Below are 21,123 nucleotides of genomic sequence, written 5' to 3'. Positions count from 1 at the left end.
TTTTTAAAAATACTGGTCAGGGACTTCTCTGATGGCTCAGTGGTTAAGAATCCGCCTGCCAATGCAGGAGACGTGGGTTCGAACCCTGGCCCAGGAAGATTCTGCATGCTAGAAAGCCCGTGTGCAGCAACGAAGACCCAACGGAGTCAAAAATAAATAAATTTATTAAGAAAAAATAAAGAAATAACGTAAAATACATGGTTGGTTAATACAAAAAGTCTTAAAAATGCTCATGGCTTTTGGCCCAGTTATTCTGTATCTAAAAATTTATTCTGAGGAATATTTAAAGATAATGTGCAAAGATTCACCTACAAGGAGTAAAAAATTGGAAATGAACTAAATGCCCCCAAATGGGAGAATGTTTAAATAAATTATAGTACATTTATACAATGGAATATCATGTAATCCTTAGAAATGAAGCTACTGAAGTAAATTTATAAACAGAGAACCACAGTGAAGACATGATAAATTTGAAAAGTAAGTTACAAATAGTGTATACAGTAATATCCCATCTTGGGCAGTAAAAGGCTCTGGACCCTACCACACAGTCTGTGAGATCTTGAATAAGTTATTAAATATCTCCAAGCCTCAGAGTAAATTATCTTACATTTATCAGTAAAGATAATAATAGCGAAAATCACATAGTGTTATTATGAAAATTACATCACATTTGACACATTTATGCATTTTGTTAGCTATGAATAATACAATTTATTAATATTAATTATCTATTATTAATATATTAATATACTAACATATACAGATCTTCCTTGACTTAGTGGGATTGTGACCCAATAAACCCATTGTAAGTTGAAAATATTGTTAAGTCAAAAATTCATTTAATACACCTAACCTACCAAACATCCTAGCTCAGCCTAGTCTACCTTAAACGTGCTCAGAACACTTACATTAGCCTATAGCTGGGGAAAATCATCTAACACAAAGCCCATTTTATAATAAAGTGTTGAATATCTCATGTAGTTTATTGAATACTGTACTGAAAGTGAAAACCCGAATGGTTATGTGAGTACAGAATGGTTGTAAAGTCGGTTGTTGACCCTGGTGATCGTGTGGCTCGCTGCCACTGCCCAGCATCACGAGAGGTATGGGACCACATATCACTAGTCCAGGAGATCAAAATTCAAAATCCGAAGTATGCTTTCTACTAAATGCGTATCACCTTTGTACCACCGTAAAGTTGAAAAATCAAAACTTGAACCATGGTGAGTCAGGGACTATCTGTACTTACATCTTAATTGTTAACACAACAATTGCATGTTATTTATGTAATTTCTGGGTTTAAAATTTTTAAATGATATCTAAATATTTCCTCCATATAATGGCAGAAATATTGCCCTTGAAGCCCTAATCCATATATTCTTTTTCTTCTCACCTGCTGTTTCTATAAATTTTGGATTATTTTAGTCTGTCAATAAATCTTAGTGAAAATTTACACATATAAAACCATCCTGAAGATTGCAATAACTTACCATGTAAAGATTAAGCTACACATTAATTTGTCTTTTAGAAAATAATAAACATACCTAGAAGGGATTAAGAGTTCATATAATTTCTTCTAGTTCAAGACCTTTATTTTATAAAAAGATGAGGGAACTGTGGTTCAATTACTTAACGTTATTTGTAAGTGACAGAGCTGGGGCTTGAACCTGGTTTTGTTGACTACATCCTCAGATCCGTTTTCTGAGAGCAGGCATCTAGCAATTACATGTAATAAAGTATTCAATTAAATGTTGTTAAATGATAAATAAGAAAATTGCTGAGCTTCTTAGGAAATAAGGTGAATAAAAATAACTTCTGGACAGCTAAAAATAAGCAACATTACTAAGCAAACTTTTTCATCTGGCGTTATTTTCTTTGCTTATGCAATTTAGAGGCATAATGACCCCAGTGGAGGCAGTACATTAAAAAAAAAATTTTTTTTTCAACTAAAAAAAAAAAACACAAAAAAACCCCAAAATTCAACTAAAACACTCCATATGATAGATAGTTCATTGTCCTTTTGGAGATTTTTTTTTTTCCCCCTGAAGGGTCACCAATAAGGCCTTTTACTGGCCAATTACATTTTAAAGTCTCCCCTTCCAATCCTCTCACAGATTTATTTATCCTACAAATGGAACACATACCTTTACAACTTAAACAATTTTTGTGTCCTTCTGAAGGTTTTCTTCAGTCTCAGTCATCTTTTGTTCTTTTTTACAATTTAACAATTGTCTTTCAAATTATCTAATCAGTGGGCTATTTGTACAGTCTTTTCATTTTCATTCTGTTCTTTCTAAGAGTAATTCTTCTCCATAGCTTGACTAATCTTGTTTTCTTGCTTATGCAAATGTCATATTTAATTCTGACCATTTTTGTTATTTTTTAATGCCTTTTCAATTGCCTCTTTCCTTACCTTAATTTCCAAATTGACTCTCCATGTTTTTTTCTAAATATCTGTCACTTATCTACATTCTTAAATTATTACATCCCTTATAAATCTGAGTAATCACACAGTTTTTCACCCATTGATAAAGTGCTTTGAAATGTGCTAGATTTTGAGTACCTCCCCATATTAAGAGATTTAAATAGTCTATTTATACTTCATCTATACTTTATAATAGCAATTCTCCATATACAGTTGAAGAAACCAGGGTTGTTTTTTTTTTTCTACGTAGTTAATTCCCATCTCATAAATTTCATATCTACAACTACCCTATCCCTGTACACCAAAACTCATCAGAAGCTCTAAGTCAAAACACTGAATCCTTCAGAGAAGCAAAGGAGGGGTGAGGCTGTGAGAAATAGGAATGGTTAGAAGAACTAATTGTCCTAGAGGAAACTTGCTACCAAATATCTTCTTCCACATTTTTAAAAACTCCAATGATCTCTTCCCAGGAAAATTAAGGGGTGTTAATCATAGATACCGTACAGTTGACCATGAGTTTGACAGCTTCCTAATACCTAGCAGAGACATCAGAACTAAAGTCAGGATTTGAAACTCTGTGTCCAAGAAAAAAGAAAACCTCCCATCATCTTTCTTTCTCTTCTTGTTCCTCTTCTTTTTTTTTTCTCTTCCTCATCCCTTCCTTTCCTTGTTTTTCTTCCTCTTCTCTCTTGTACCTTATCACTCCTTTATCTCAGGACTCAGAACTAAGGCTGATTCTAGCAGAATTACTGTGAAGGTAGAGTTTTAATAGTTAAACAGAACTTTGTGGGCCACTTTTGGAATTTATCCACCACTTAGCACATTGCTGCTGTGGGAAAGTATTTCCCAGTTACAAAGCCAAACAAAGAAAACAATTAGTGAACAAAAAGAAGGAACACAAACTTATTTGTAAATGGCAAACTGACTTTTTTTTTGTTTTTCAGGCTTAGACCTTGTATTCTATTTCCAAGTTCTTGCTCTTCCCAGCTGAATATTTATGCTTTACACTTCTTCAAAATCAGGTAAGTCTTTCAGTAAATGCTTTGGAATTTCACTCAAATCTGCTTCTGTGTGGGGTGCACTGTAGTTACTCTTCTCTTTCTTACTCTTGTCATTGAATCTGATTTGACTGTCTTCTGGACTGTTCTCCTTTAGCCAGATTCATTGTGCAGTCAATTTTGGCCTCCGTTTTTATTTCATGGTTCACTCTTGTCCTCCTTGTGTTCCCACTGCTGCACATCAATCCTTGTCATGGCCTTCTTCTGGGCACACAAGTCCAATCCCCTTGTCATATCCATATGAATAATTTTATGTCCACTCATTATCTCTTTAGTACTTTGAAGTGACATCTCTGTCCTCTGCTAACCACCTAATTTTTTTTAACATATATTAATTTTTAAGATATTTCACTTTCTCCTGCCATCATTTCATTTTATGAAAGGGGTATACCTGAAAGAGGTTCTTTTTCTCTTTGGTGGTTAAAGTTAACATTTCTCTCTCTGGCGATTTTTAAATACACCAACAGACTCTATTGTACTTTTTCTCCATCCTCACTGTCTTCCCTCCCTTCCTTTCTTATCTTTATCCTCGACTCTTTTTTTCTTGTTGTTGGGTCTCCTCCACACAGTGATCTCTCTTTTTTGCCCCTATCATTTTGAAGAAAACTTTTCATGTACCTACATATGTTTTCCACCAGAGTTTTGGTCCTTACTGGTGTCAGGACAGCACCAGCTCTTTCCTCCAGAACTACACATTCTAAGATACATGACTGCCACTTGAAACATTCTGCAAATCTGCCTTTTCTTGTGTTAATGTGCTACCCCAGAATGTCTTACTCTCTCTGTACTGTCAAGCCTAGACAAGAACGTTAAGATCTTGGGCCACTGAAAGCTCAGATAGGTGTTAGCATCTTTCCCCAGCTGTTCATGCCTTGCTTGAGCAGGAAATGGATGGTGACTTCTTCCACGGAACCCATGCCCATCAATAATTCTGAGGTTTGCATTAGCTTTTAGGCTGTAAAATCATAGCCTCTTGGGGCTAACAGAAAATGAGAAAGGTCAAGGACTAGGGAAGTATGCAATGTTTTTTTTGTTCATTTAAATGCCAAGATGGGGATTTCCCTGGTGGGCTAGTGGTAAAGAATGCGCTCTACAATGCAGGGGATGTGGGATCAATCCCTGGTCAGGGAACTAAGATCCTACATGTCTCGGGGCAACTAAGCCTGCGTGCCACAACTACTGAGCTCACACGCCTCAGCTAGAGAGCCTGCGTGCCACAAACTACAGAGCCCACGCACTCAGGAACCTGCACGCCACAACTACAGAGCCCACGCACCCTGGAGCCTGCACACCACAACTGGAGAGAAAACCCACGTGCCACTAGAGAGAGGCCCACATGCTGCAACGAAAGATCCCGCATGCCTCAACGAAGATCCCGTGTGCCGCAACTAAGACCCAGCGCAGCCAAAAATAAATAAAATAAATAAATAAATAAAAAATAAATCTAAAAAAATACATTAAAAATTATAAATAAATAAATAAATAAATATGCTTCCTCTTAAAAAAAATAAATGCCAAGATGGGAAAAGGCAAGACTTTTATTTTCCTGTATTAAGGGTGACTGTGTGCTGGAGATGGGAAGTTGGGGAATCATGTACATTCAGAATACGACAGCCAGGATGGTACAGAGAGGCATTATTTCCTCTTCGGATCTCTCCTCTAGCAATAAAAGGTCTTTTTATCTCTTTGTCTTTGATTCTCAGGTGTAGTTTATAATGCCCTTTGCTTTCTGTTTAAATAACACTATGACTCAATAGTGTATTACCAAAGATGATTGCCGCTAAAGTCTTTACCTCACTGTACACTCAAGTACAGTTTAATGATATCCCAGTACGATACTACGTGTTGATAGGTCTTAGGTATGGTTATTTTATTCCTAATTAGCACATTAATTTAGGCTTTTATATTTCACACGCACTTGTATTCCTTTTAAAAGTTCTTTTTCCCCTCTATTCAAAGCAAATGAGGCATTATGTGTTTGCATCGTATTTATTAAGCACACATCATGTGCATTTCACATTCATTATATACCGAATGCCTAGCAAATTGCCTGGCACATCCCTTTTTAAAAAAAAACTTTATTGAGATATAATTCACATACCATACAGTTCACCCAGTTAAAGTGTATGATTCAGGGACTTCCCTGGTGGTATAGTGGTAAAGAATCCGCCTTATAATGCAGGGGACGCGGGTTCGATCCCTGGTCAGGGAACTAAGATCCCCGACCACACCGAGTCAACTAAGCCTGTGTGCCACAACTACTGAGCTCATGCGCCTCAACTAGAGCCCAGGTGCCACAAACTACAGAGCCCACATGCTCTGGAACCTGTGCACCACAACTAGAGAGGGACAACCCGCATGCCACAGCTACAGAGAAGCCCGCACGCCACAACAAAGAGCCCACGTGCCACAACGAAAGATCCCACGTGCCTCAATGAAGATCCCGTGTGCCGCAACTAAGACCCGACGTGGCCAAATAAATAAATAAATCTTAAAAAATAAAAATAAAAAATAAAGTGTATGATTCAGTGGCTTTTCATATATTCACAGAGTTGTGCAACCATCACCACAGTCAACTTTAGAACAATTTCATCACTCCATAAAAGAAACCCCATACTCCTTAGCTGTCACCTCCCAAATTCCTTCCCCATCTCCCTTCCAGCCCCAACCAACTACTAATCTAGTTTCTGTCTCTACTGACGACTATTTTGAACATATAAATGGAATCATATAATATGTGGTCTTTTGTGACTGGTTTCTTTCATTTAGTACAATGTTTTCAAGGTTCATCCATATTGTAACATGTACCAATAGTTCATTCCTTTTCATTGCCAGATAATATTCTATTATAGGGATATACCACATTTTTTTGATCCATTCATTAGATAATGGACATTTGAGTTATTTCTGCTTTCTGGCTATTATGAATAATGCTTCTATGAATACTCATACAAGTTTTTTTGCAGGTATATGTTTTCATTTCTCTTGGGTGTATACTTAGGAGTGGAATTGCTAATTCCTATGATAACTCTATGTTTAACCTTTTGAGGAACTACCAGACTGCTTTCCAAAGCGGCTGCATCATTTTACATTCCCACTAGCAGTGTATGAAGGTTCCCATTTCTCCACATCTTCACCAATACTTTTTATTATCTGTCTTTTTGTTTATAGCCAATCTAGTGGATGTGTCATGGTATCTGATTGTGGTTTTGATTTGCATTTCCCTAATGGTAATGATTTGCATTTCCCTCAATGATATTGAATATCTTTTCAAGTGCTTATTGGACATTTGTATATCTTTGGAGAAATGTCTACTTAGATCCTTACTTTGTGCCTGGTACATTTTATATACTCATTAAATTTTTCAAATACTTAGATGAATTGTGAAATCTAATTACCATGGAAACCAAGTTAAATAGATTTTATTATCTCAGTTTTGTAGACAAGGATTAGAAGGTGAAATGATTTACCTAAGGCCACATTGAAGGTCAGCTGCTTATTTAGGCCTTTGGATTCACTCTCTTTACTACCAGGGCCAAAATGCTTTGGGCAATGGCCCTACCATATATCTGCAAAGAACACAGCCGCTGTGAGTAAGGGCCTCTGATGATGGCTACTTTACATCTTCCCACAAGTCCCACAAAAGCCGGCAAATCAGAATACTTGTACTTGGCCTTGAATTAATCTATCTGTTCAGTACACTTCATTCTTATAGAGTTAATTTGTTACCTGTCTTTTATTTGGTTAGTTTTTCCAGGCACATTTTAGGTGACTACAAACTGACTTAGCCCGTTTCAGAGATAAGACTCAAAGAGAACAGTTAAGTCCCGTTTTCCTTTACTTTCAACATTTGTAGGAAGACCATTCCTAGAGATGTCAAAGGTCATGTAGAAAATTATATTTATTTCCTCACCAAAGAGGAAAATTATTGGCATTCATATCAATCCAAACATTCAATGTATGTTTTAAAACAGCATACGTTATGAATTTCTTAATTCATAATGTGCCCAGCCTTGTAAAGGAAAAGAGTACTCTTTCAAGGTTGAGTTATCTTTGTAAAGCTAATTTCTTTGGCAAACCCCATCTAACGCCCCCTAATACTGATGAATCATTTCTAGCTCACCCCTTCACCCTCCTGTGTGTTGCTTCCTCTTCCTACTGAAGTTCTAGGGTTTTTCCCTGAGTTATGGAGTTGGCTGCAACCAGTGCTAAGTCCGGCCAGCAGCAGCCCTGTTCATTGCCACAGAAGTGGCACCACTGGCCCTGCTGCCCGCCCACGGAGGTTGAACTGTACAGATGTGGAGCAGCCTTGGAAATCTGCCAAGGTAAATGAATGGAAACTCTCATCATTTGTCCACACTGCACCACTGACTCAGGTGTTGAACTCAATCCAGGTCTGATTTTACTTCCTCTGGCTTTTCACTAAATATGAAATGACTGCAATAGATTTTTTTGTGTACCGAAGTGCTCCTCTCTCACTATGGACTGGCTATGTAGGAATGGGTTCTTTTCATAGACCGGAGGTGTGTTATTAGAGATTTTTGTTTCTCCCAGATGCATTAAAGTTGCTTTAGTCAAAATAAAACTGAGCCTCATTCTGGGCCAAGCATAACGAAAGCGATTTAATATCAGTGCACATAGGACACCGAGGGTGTTAGTTTTCTATGGGAAGATGCTAGTGTGTTAAGTGCACTGTTCCAGGGAACAGTGTTAGGTGATATTTTAGCTACTGATTCAGAGCCAGAATCCTAGGCACCCCAGGATCACAAAACTGGCAAGTCTTAGAAGTGGCTCGTACATCAGAGGCCACCTCACCCCGCCTCTCATCCAATGAAAAATTGTCTCCATTGTGGCCCTAAGGGATGGCCACCCAGTATCCACAGAAATACTTCAGGTGATGGGGACTTCCCTTCTTACAAGTGGGTCTGTTTCACTGCTGGAAACTTCTGGTCCTCAGAATGTTCCTCCTTTAACCTGAGATTCTCAGAATGCTGTCAGACTTTGTTTTCAAATGAGGTCTTTCATTCCAACAATAATATTGTCAGAAAAGAAACTTGTACAAAAGATAAATCATTAAACTTTCCACTTTAAAATGTTCCGTGGGTGGTGAAATGGCAAAAATCCCAAAAGCTAACTCCCAGACCAACCATAAACCAATCCCTCTACCACATTCAATCTCTGGAATTTAAAGACGCTGAAAGCACACATTCTGAGCACTTGTGTTATGGAATGTGTGTGTTCTAGATTCTCAGTCTAGAGAATCTTAGATTGTCTTAGGCTGAAGTTTTTAAAAGTTGTGTCAGAATTAATAGTAACAGAATTTATGTTATAGACTAGAAATTTAATAGAAAACATTTTGAAAATGAGTTTAAAATTCCTAATTCACCGTAGTTTGGGCTAATTAGTCTTGCTTTGTTCTTTGACAATATTTTAGTTTATTTTTGCTTATTACAGAAATTTTACCTTGATTTCAGCCAAATTTATGTACAGATTAGATTGGTAGATGATAGAATATATCTTTCTCTTTGTATTTTTTTTAGTCTCAGAAGATTCTGGGAGAGAATTCAATACCCCTTCCTAAACAAATTATTTCAAATGATTCTTAATTTCTGGCATGAGGTTGCTTCTGCCTCTTACTTCTACAGCAACAGTGAAATTGCATTTAAAATATTTTTTCCAAAGTAGCTGGTTTTTGTTGTTGTTGTTTTTATCATGCTACTGTGTCTGTTTTCCCTTTGAATTTGGGAGCGTCATTGGAAGTTTTGGGGTCGCTCTTAGAGGAGAGCCTTGGGAATCACAGACTCCAGCATGCAAGGGCACTTCTGAGATGGTGTGCCCATGCGTGCTGGTTTGTCATGCAGACATATTGTCCAGTTTGACTGGACAGTTTGTCCTAGCAAAAATGTCCCGTTATTTTTATAATAAATTATATGGTCTCCCTTTTTAGAGCTCATTTAGTCCAATATTCTCATCGTAGAGAGGCAAGAATTGAAGACTGCGTAAATTCAATGACCTTCACAAGATCTCCCACAGCAAGGTGGTGATTCAGCAGGGCCGGGAGTCTACCACTCCTGCCTGCAATAATGACAATAGTTCTTTCACCAAGGCAAGGTCCCGCCTTCCCAAATGAGCGTTTGATTTCTGGGGGACACCTTGTGAGGCCCTACAAGCCAGATCGCAGCAGCAAGCTATAAAAGCAGCAATTACAGTGATGGGAGCTAACAGCCACGTCTGCTCTAGACATTCCTTACCTCTGAAGAACAGTGTCGGATCATGCCTGTTTTTCCCTTCCAGTCTTCCTAAGCTAGTTTCTTTCACAGGAAAGAAACTTTTTTATCTTACAAACTTTCAGCCGTCATGGCTCCCATTTGAATCACCTCCAAGGTCTTCACATCTCTATTTACTACGTAACTCATGTCGGAAAATACACTCTTCTAAAGCTGTGCCTAAATTTTTTTTTTTGGTAAAAGTTAAAAAGAAAAACTGGCTGATGATATTAGGTTGAAGAGATGAACAACAGTGGCCAGAAGACAAGGTGTGAATGAGCAAGGATAACGGAAATGATGGCAGGCTTAGGCTTTGAGACAGAGTGTTAATGGCTCACTTGTCGTGAGGTCCCTAGTGTGAAGTGAAAAGGTCCTCGTGTCAGCAACAGGGCAGAAGGTCTCATTTAATTAAACAAATTCTAGCCTTCAAAGCAAAAGCCTAAAAAGAAATCACTTCTCTTTGCTGATAGTTTCTTCCTCTTTGCCCTGACTTGGATTAATAACCAGCTTGATCTTTGCTATAACATTTACACTTATACACACAATTCTTGCAACTAATAGGGAAAGCAGGAAACTTCCTTCAACATATCCTTACTGAGTGTTTAGCCAGCCATTTGAGGCTGTTTCCCAAGGCTGCAGGGAGGATATGTCAGTGGAGTGGACACCAACAAAGGTGGGATGGAGGACTTTCCCTGCTGCCAAAAGCTATCGCTAGGACCCAAAGTGTCCTACAATATTGTAAGCATTGCTCAGAGACTTGAAAGAGTGGTGTGTGCGTTTCACAGGCCTCTTTATTTTTCCAAATCCGTTCAAATACAAGATTTGTATATATTTAGAGGGCTCAGTTGTTTAAATGATCACTGGGGATTAAAAGAATTCTGGAGCCTCCAAACCCCTGCTGGGTCACTAACTTACTGGCTGTTGTGAGGGTAAATTTTTTCAGCTGCCCAATACTTCCATTGCCAGTAGAAATAAGCACAGAATTGGCTTCTTTTCTGGGATGTAATTAGGATTAAACTTCCCAACTGGTGGCAGAATAAATAGTAAATTACATGTGCCTTTGTGCTTGCCATTTGTTCTGTCTGCAAAGCCTTTCACCCCCCATCACTTCCCATCAGTTAAGACCAAGCTCTTGACACTGCATCTTGATTTCCCCAGGTGGAAGTTATCAATCCCTCCTGAAATTCTACAGCACTTTGTCTCTACCTAATGTTTATGACCTTATAACCTGTGTGCCTTATTTCTCTAACTGAAAAAAAACTTTGAGAGAAGTCTGTTTCATGCATCTTCATGCCCCTCAAAAAGCTAATGCTTTGCTGGGCATATAGTAGGTGCCTAGTAAACATGTGTTGAATAAATGGTTGATAAATTGAAAATTCTTTATAATAAGAGTGAGAGATGAATATTCCTTATTTCCTCTGAGTTGTTTTTTTTTTTTGTTTTTCTTTTTAAATCTTGTTGATACATAAAGGGGAATTCAAAGGAACTTTCCCTTAGGTGTCTTCACAGGCCAGGGCTGCTGGTGGTTGTCATACGAAAACTACAAACAATTCAGTTATTTGAGGTCGTGTAAACAGCTTCCCATTCACCCTGAAAACATAACTAATCCAAGGTGTGTATAGCTTGGATATGTAAGATCTGAAAGACGCTCATAACCCCTCTCATGTAGTAAGCAGAAAAATGACATTACATACGTTCTAATATTTTGCATGATACTTTTTACCTGTTCCTTCTTGTTTTACTATTTTGTCAGTCTTCTAGGTAAGACTAGCATTTTTACCCTAATTAGACAATGACATCATAATGCGCTAATTTGTTAACCTATGTTCACAAATCATTTAATTACCACTGCTGGCTTTGATGTGCTGTTATTATTCAGATATGGGAGTAAATGATTCAACAGCTAACAGGAAGAAACTCATTATTTTCTGGGAGATGTTATTTTCAGTGTTTTAAAACACTTTAATTAAAACTTAAAACAGAACACTTTAATCAAAACTTTTAAGAAATCTGACATTGCTCTTATAACCACAGTAAATAAATAGAGTATTCATTGCTGTAATGTGGACAATTATTTGGGGACCAAATAATAGCTCCTGAATTTCACAATGAATAGGTTTCTCAAAAAAAAAAAGACAAATTTTTCTCTTTTTTTTTTTTTTAATGCCAATTCACAATCTCCCATGATGGTGTAATTTATAAAATGCAGCTTCTAATATTGTTTTGTGAAGCACTCTGATGGCTGGGGATAAAAGCAGCAATCTCCTTCCTATTTGATGCTGCTGTATACTGTCCTCAAACTTTCTTCATCTTCTAGTACTAATTCCATTTGGTAAGCACCCCAGGTCACTGCCACACCCTGGGAGCCGCAGGTACTTTTGGGTTCTTTCCTCGGCTTCTTGATGAGTAGGGAAACCAGGCTGCCAGGTGCAAACTCCCACCAGGTTTCACAACTGCTTCTCCTGATAGTTTGTATCCAGGATCGATAATATCATTATGCATTTATGTGCAAACATCAAAATTACTCTAAGCAATTACATTCCTACCTTCCCTGTACTCCCCCAATAAATAACATATCCTAAGGAAGGGGATGTCTGTCCTATTATTAAGAGATATCTATGTGAACCCTGTAATAAGAGATACCTATGTGAACCTTGTAATAATATTACTGACTCATACTGTTGCCATTTATCACATAGCATATGCATGCTCAGATTGTTATTTACCTTTTAGAATCTTGTCATTTCTCTTCTAGGACACTGAATTTCTCCAGGGCTGAGACTGTGCCCCCTACCTCTTGGAATCTCTGTATTACCCAGAAATGCATGTGCATAGACTTATAGGCTTTCTAAGAGTTGTTTGTGATTGGCAAGCAATAAAAGTGATTTAGTGAAAAAAGTAACCTTTTCCCTTGTAACTCAGGGTATGGGTAAAATTGTTCCTATCTTCCTGTTGTGCCAAAATACTCTCTTTCTAAGCTTTCCTTGAGACTTTTAGGTGGCATTGCATGCTTCCTCGGAGTGAAAACTCACTCTTCAACTACAGAAAAAGACAGCAGGTGAACACTAACCCAAGGTGTAGAAATGCAAACTTTCTCTACATCCCTTCTGTTAAGATTAAAGAAAAGCTGATCAGGTGGTATTTTTGCATTCCTCTTTTATCTTCTATCAGTCCGCAGCTTTGCCCATACTTACTTTTCTGACAGCTTGCATCTTCATTTCCCACAGAAGAGCCAGTGAAATGATATCAGTAGATAGAGTTGAAGAGAAATGTCTAACTTTTAAAGATTTTGATGGGAAGGCTCTCTAACAACCTGTCTGTCATCAATGGCATTAGGCCTAACCTTTGATAACAACAGCAGGGAACGGTGCTGTGATTCCACCTGACAAAAAAGGCACAGAGACCGGGGTGCCCTACCAAAAGCAAAGCTGGGGCAGCGTGGAGGTACAGGGAATGGCGTGGCTGCCCACCATCACTAATGAGGTGCTGGTATTTCAGGCAAGTCTAAAAGTTCCCTTTGTGGGAATAACTGACCCCCTGGAACAGTACTTGGAAACCGCTTTAAAAGATGCTTTTTTAAAATTCATGAGCCACAGGGACTTCCCTGGTGGTCCAGTGGGTAAGACTCCACAGTCCCAATGCAGGGGGCCCAGGTTCGATCCCTGGTCGGGGAACTAGATCCCGCATGCATGCCGCAACTAAAGATCCCGCGTGCTGCAACTAAGACCCAGTGCAGCTAAATAAATAAATAAATAAAATTCATGAGCCACAGCATACCATGAGGGAACACTACCTTTCCTGTTTTGGTCACCTTACCTGAGCTTTTGTAGAGGAAGCTGATGCTCATGGCTGGTGAAATGGCCTCATCAGAGGAACCCAACAACCCGATCTGGCGCCTCCTGCATCCACTTCTTCTCCACGAGCTCCTCCTCCCAGGATCCTAATTTGAGGCCAAAAAATGGTATCAAAATATGTGACCCATCTCTTTCTTAGTAAGGGAATGTTAAAACAACAGGAGACAGCTTTTACCTGGCCCCTAAACACAATAAAATTACTGCTTCAGCTGATAAGATCTAGTTGTCCTCTCTTTTTTCAGTAAAAGATAAATTCAGATGAAAAATTATTCTGGGTGTTATGAGGTAAGGAACAGTCAGGATTCTTTATTTATTCTTATTTATTTATGTAGTGGGGTTTTGACAATCTCCTGATTACCTGTTTCAATGTCATAAACTGATCTGGGGCCCTTGCAGTTAGCTCTTATCTTTGAAAATGCTTATGTTTGAAAACTTTTCACAGATTAACTGAATTAGCTAGAGAATTTGCTTAATCTCTTGGTCTCAATTCAACTGAAAAATCTGCTTGCCACCAAAGAATTTCACTCCAATCTACAAATTCGTCTGCCAGTGGCAACAGGGAAAGTTACTTGTGGTAGAGGGACTGAGATTCAGTCCACTATCTGAATACTTAGAGAGGGGCGACGGTTAAAATGCACATTCCCAGGCCCCACCCTGGGTTTCTGAATCAGCGTCCTAGTTTGGATTCTGGCAAAAGCAGAACCTTAGACAAGGATTTGGGTGCCAGATGTTTATTTGAGAGGTGATCCCAGCAGTGTACGGGTGGGGGTCTGGGGAAGGGAGACAGGGAAGGAAAGAAAAACCAGTAAAAAGTATATTAATGAGAGAGTTATCACTGTGGGCAAGTGGAACTCAACCCCAAGGGGACCTGAGAGGCTGCTAGGCACACACTTCAGAATTTTCCCACCCGTAAGAGAGGAAGCTGGAGTATTTATCCACCAGCTCCCATTCCTCATTGGTCAAAGGTTGCCCTTGGGAGCATTAACTCCCTGACACTTCTGGCCTGTCTCGTGGGTGCACACAGCATGCTTCTGTGACCAGAGAAAGCCATCAGGCAGAGAATCACAGAGGTATTGAGACAGGAAGCTGTCTGTGCATGGAACTGGTCACAGAAGCTGCTGATAAAAGAGAGGATATGGGCAGGGCACCAACAACATCTCTGACAATCAGAATCTCTGGACGTGGGGCTTGGGAATCTGCACTTTTAACTCCAGATGATTCTAATATTCATAAAAGTTTGAGAACCACTGCTCTAAAAGGCAATCTGATCAGGTTACCCCCATGCTCTAATACCTTCAGAGAATCCAAAGTCTTTAGTATTGCATTGAGTCCTCCAGGGTCTGGCCTATTCCAATCTCTATAGCTGCATCTTCTACTCCACATTTTCCTCCCCAAACTCTGGATCCAGCCATCAGATTGCTTGTAATTACCTGAAAACCAGGCTGTTTTACACTTTTGTGCTCATAATGTTTCAGTTGCAAGTAACAGAATAGGTGACTAACAGTGACTAAAACAAACAAGGATTTCTTTTTTTTTTTTTTAACATCTTTATTGGAGTACAATTGCTTTACAATGGTGTGTTAGTTTCTGCTTTATAACAAAGTGAATCAGCTATACATATACATATATCCCCATATCCTCTCCCTCTTGCATCTCCCTCCCACCCTTCTTATCCCACCCCTCTAGGTGGATACAAAGCACCGAGCTGATCTCCCTGTGCTATGCGGCTGCTTCCCACTAGCTATCTATTTTACATTTGGTAGTGTATATATGTCCATGCCACTCTTTCACTTCGTCCCAGCTTCCCCTTCCCCCTCCCCGTGTCCTCAAGTCCATCCTTTTTTTTTTTTTTTTTTTAAATACAGCGGGAAGTCTGGAGATGGGCTGCTGCTGACACTGGTTCCACTGCTCAGTAAAGTCAGGGCAGGAGTCTTATTCTTTTAGATTTGCCTTCATGGTTGCAAGAGCCTGCTGCATCTCCAGGTATCATGTTTGTGTTCGAGTCAGGAAGGGGCAGCACCCACTAAACAAAAGCTTTCCCAGAAGAACCAGCAGAGTTCACTTAATGCTTCATTGGCCAGAACTGTGCCACACAACTACCCAAAGTGGCGAGGAGATAAGTAAATAGTTAGCTATTTTAGGCTCTGTAGAGGAGGCGGAAAGGCAGATGAGGGTTACAAAAGTGGAAATGGGTTTAGCTTAGCCCCTTCTCATCCAGTTTGCCTGGGGGATGCCTATTTTACTTTCAAGACTCATTTTTCCCCACTAATACTTTATTTTGAAATTTTTCAAGCTTTCAGAAAAATTGAAAGCATTGTACAGTGTACAGCTGCATACATACTACCTAAATTCTACAACTGACATTTTACTATATTTGCTTTAACACATCTCCATTCATCTATGCATTCTTCTATCCTTCTGTCTTATTTTTTGGATGCAATTCAAAGTAAGCTGCAGATACCGGTACACCTCCCCCCCCAAATACTTCATCATGTATGTCATTATCTAGAATTCAATATTTGCTTAGAGTTCATTTTTAGGTAAATCTACAAGCAATGAAATGCACAAATCTTGTGTACCACTCAATGAGTTTTGAAAAATGCATATAACTGTATAACCCAACCCCTAGTCAAGGGAAGTGCCACCCACCCCACTCAAAGGCCACGACTGTTCTGATTTTTTCATAGTAGATTAGTTTTGCTTGTTCTAGAACTTCATATAAATGGACTCAAACAGTATGTACCCTTTTATATAAAACCTGAGACACTTTGAGATGCTTAAAAATCGACTCCTTTGAACATCTTTTGTGCATGCACAGACGTTTGAAATAGCAACTGTAACATTTTTTAAACTTATTGTTTATCCATTTATCTTTCCCTTGTAATATGTGATTTCTTCAAGGGCAAAGATCTTTTCCATTCATCTTTGCATTCTTCGCACAGCTTCTACAGACATTTAATAAATGTCTGGTGAATGAGCTAATGAAGGAATGGATGAAAGTTACTGGGTCGTAGTAGCTTAGTGGCAAATTTTAGTTCATTTCCCTTCTTTTTGTATAGCCCTTATCCCATTTCATTCGTTAGCCGTGTGGACATCTGTCTTCCCCACTAGATGTGTCCAGCTCAGGCAGGGCTAGACCTTAGTCCCTTTTGCAGCCTAGTGCTTAGCACAGTACTTGGCAAATTGTGTACACTGTTTTGAAGGTACGTATGAGTAATGTGACTGTTTGTTGTGTGGCTCTAATGATTCTCCTTTCTCATTAACAAGGGGATCCAAGAACCTTTACTGAGGATGGGACGATGAGGTGATGCTTTGTTTTCCATGGACCAGAGCTCCACAGTCTGTGGAGTTACGCACAGCTAGGTGAAGCGTATGTGCTATGTGAGCATGTGCGCAGCTATGCTGTGTGAAGCAGGCAGAGTGGGTCTTTGCCCAGCCCTGACCATGACCATCCGTTTACTTGCAGGCTACAAACCCATGCGGTGCTAATGCATGCCAACGTGTTAACTGATCACGGAGATGGGGCTGGTAGGGGCTCCCAGTGTGGTCTGCATTTGAAGTGGAGAATCTGAATGTCTCATACTCTGTGGGAGGGGCATGCCCTGCTCTTCTTTCAGGCAATTTGTGTTTCTCCCCAATCCAGGTCCTACCCCTGGATTGCCTGTTAAGAGAAGGTACCATTCCCCATTGCCTCTGACTGCCAGGGCCTGCTTGGTAGAGCTTCTTCATTCCATCCTCAGATTCTTCACTTCATGGAGTAAATACATCCCAAAGTGAAATGTTTCTTAGGAAAGAGAGCTCTCTCCAAAAGGAGACTATGCATTTTCAGCACCATCTGTGCCTTCCTCCAGCCCCTCATATCTTAGTAGCAGTAGCAGTAGCAGTTTTCTTGGCTACTCCTTATCAGATTGGTTCCTCCCTCCCCAAGCACTATGCCCCCTTCTGTCCATCTTTTTTTTTACTACCCCTTTTGGAGCCAAGGTCCAGATTAGACCAGTGTGGGCTGATCTTGTCTTTTATACCAGCAGGGATACATTAGCTTATTGACAGAACCTGGGTCCTGCATAAGAAAATGGTCCTGGAGCCGGTGGTAGTGACCTGAATATCAGACCTCAGTCCCAGCCCTGACTTTGCCATTGACCCTCTGTGTTATTTTGGGTAAGTCACTTTCATGCTCAGGGCCTCGGTTTCCCCATCTAGGCAAAGCCCTAGATTCCATCTAAAATTACTGCCAGGTCTAAAATTGCATGAGCTATTCAAGAGTCAGGTTCAATTTGAGATGTCAAATTTAGGTTCCACATGAAAAAGGCCTCAGCTGGCCGATCAATAAGGATTCCAAAGAAGTCATTTTTCACCTGTGAGTCCTTCATTCATCATTATCTTCCCTAATCATCTCGTCTCTAGGGCCGGCCCTGGGCCGACAGATCTGTCCAGCTGCAGTTCTCTTGTTCTTCTGGATGGGCAGCAAACACTAGAGGAGGCAAGCCCAGCTTGGTTTGGCCTGGCGCAGAGAGGGACGGAAGTATTAATCCACACAGAAGTGGCTGCTGGCAGGAGATCAGAAGGCTTTGTCCAGGTTCGTCGAGTGAAGAGAGCGGCCACGGACTGAGGCGGTGCGTTAGGAAAGGTACAGAGCATGACGGCATTCATTTGGGGGCAGGCACCGCAGTATGCTCTATGCAGGGACACAGTGCCTGGAACACCTTGTCTGTACTAATGAAGCATGGAGCACCATGTGTTTTGTGTTAATGCAGAAGGCTAACTAATGGATTAACTTGGACAGCTTGTCTTCTCCAAATGAACGAAGTGGTGACTGTAAATGGAGGTCAGAGTGTTAGCCTGCTTTGGGAGGGGAAGCCAACAAGGACAGAAACACAGAGGCCTCACTCATACAGCTTACTGGAATCCCTTTCCCCAAACTACAGCTCAGACACAGAGCTGCTCACCTGTCACACACCATCCGTCTGTTTCCAGACTACGGTTCTTCATTAGGGGAGGTATTTTGGATGCATGTCACATCCCGTTCCTGATAACAGCACATCTTCTTCACTATCTACTGCGTAAAGTGACTTCATAAGGAATATTTCAAAAGCTACAGTGCAAAGGGAAAAGTGGTTTTCAATGTGAAATGCAGTATAGGAAAGAATTGAAAGAGGAAGTCAAGCATTAATCTTTATCAGAGCATCTCAACCACTTCTTTACTGCATGTTGTTATTAAGCACAAATGTACCTGGTGGCTTATGGAAACCTGATAGACGAACATTTAGGTGATTAAAAAGGGATAAAGACGGGGCATTTATGCCTTCTACAAAAGGACTCCTCACTTTACTGAAGATTGCCTTCAGGAGTTCTCTTTTAAAAAATAGCAGCTTCTCAGAGCACTTAGAACGCGATCTGATTTACACACCTCAGTTGATTCTGTTCTAGCTTAACCTAACTTTAAACCTTCTTCCTTGCTGGCAGGAGATCAGATTAGACCAGTGTGGGCTGATCTTGTCTGTTATACCAGCAGGGATACATTAGCTTATTGACAGAACCTGGGTCCTGCATAAGAAAATGGTCCTGGAGCCGGTGGTAGTGACCTGAATATCAGACCTCAGTCCCAGCCCTGACTTCTTCTTCTTCTTCCTAGGGGCAGGAGAAATGCCTGTCTCTCTCCCATCTCTCTCCCATCTCTCTCTCTCTCTCTCTCTCCATCCATTCTCTCCCTTCTTCCCCTTCCCAAGGAGCATGTCATCACCTGGGTCTGGGTTTGCTGCAGAGACCAACAATGCCAGGCCTGGAAGGGCTGGGAGATATAATCCAATACCAGATTTGACAAATGAAAAACTGGGGGGTCCAGAGAGATGAAATGACTTATTTGAGATTATCTAGCATGTTGGTGCTACTTCCACTCCACAGTATGATCTCCTTATCAGACTCCCTTAGTTTATACCTGCCCATCCTAAACTGTATGCCCAGACCCTCAGACTTGTTATGGAATTGTCCCCAGTGAAAAAGCAAACCCCTAGCCCAGAGCGTTACCACACAACACTTGGTAAGAATTGGTTTACCAGGTCCTTCCCCAGTATGCCAGCTTTCTAAAAGCAGGTTGGGGGTGCTAAGTAGTGCAGGCAGGGAGCCAACGGGCCAGAGGACATGGGGTCAGCCTGGAAAGTCAAGCTGGAGTGGGAAATCCTGAAAGCATCTTGAATGCTTAGAGGAGAGGGTAGCAGAAGAGGAAGGTGAGACAAACCGCAAAGCAAATTTTAACTTTGCTTATTTCCGTATTTTCAGATTCAAACTAAAAACTGGCTTTCATTATTTATTGTCATATTTTTTATTACATGTGCCTTAGAGCCTAAGTGTGCTTCAAAACCAACTCTGAAACTTCTGCTTAGTTCATAGTCTCCATAGCCTCATCTCCCACTCTCTTCAATCCATTGCAATCTAGCTTCTGACTCCCACTCCTAAGGTCACCAGTGACCTCCATACTGCTAAATCCAATGGATGTGTTTTTCAAAGAGGCTCTTTCTAGGACCCTCTTTTCTTCTCACTTCATAATCTCTCTCTGGGTGATCGCGTCTCATCCACATCTATGGCTCTAATTATCACCTACATGAGAATGACTCACAAATTTGTATCCCTAGCCCAGACCTCTATGTTTCACCTCCATAAGTCAACTCTTCTTGGAGCTCTTGTTGGATGTCTTATGATCATCCCAAACCAAACTCATGATCTCCATGCCACAAGTCTGCACTTCCAGTATTCTCCATTGTACAACCATGACCCATTTGCACAAGCCTGGAATGTTGGGGTCACCTTTTACTTCTTTATACTCATCCCCATATTCAACCTACCATCTAGTCCCATCAAATTTACCTATTAAAAATCTCTCAAATCCATCTTCTCTCCAATCCATGGTCCACCCTCCTTCACTTGGACATCTGAAATAGTCATCTGACTATTCAATGGCTCCCTTCAATGTGTCCTCTACATCATATCTGGAATAATCTTTCCAAACCACAGACCAAATTGTGCCCCTTTCCCAATACTTAGAGATCTTTTATGTCTTCTCATTGTCATTAGAATGAAAGTTTAAAACCTTTCACATAGAAGCAATCTTTTCAGCTGTGCACTGAGTTGCATTCTTCCATGCTCTGCCATCCCATCACATTGACCTCCAATTGTCATGCTGAGCTTCTTTCCATTACAGGGCTTCTTACTCTGCCTCCAAAATCAATCTCTTCTCTTTCCATTTACTTATCCCCTATACCCTCAGATCATTTTACTTCCCCAGGAAAGCTGTGCTGGGTCTCCTTGAAAAGGCCAAATCCCTGGAATTCTCTGGTAGTCCAGTGGTTAGGACTTGGCAGTTTCACTGCTGTGGGCCCAGGTTCAATCCCTGGTCTGGGAACTAAAATCCTGCAAGCTATGCACCGTGGCCAAAAAAAAAAAAAAAAAAAAAAGCCATATCCCCGTATTCTAGGTTCCCAGACTAATACAGTCTTCTCCTTTTCATAAAAACCTGGCATGTTTCT

Source organism: Balaenoptera acutorostrata, chromosome 15 (assembly GCF_949987535.1).
Source record: "Balaenoptera acutorostrata chromosome 15, mBalAcu1.1, whole genome shotgun sequence".
Classification (NCBI taxonomy): Eukaryota; Metazoa; Chordata; class Mammalia; order Artiodactyla; family Balaenopteridae; genus Balaenoptera; species Balaenoptera acutorostrata.
Note: the sequence above shows the minus strand (reverse complement) of the source record.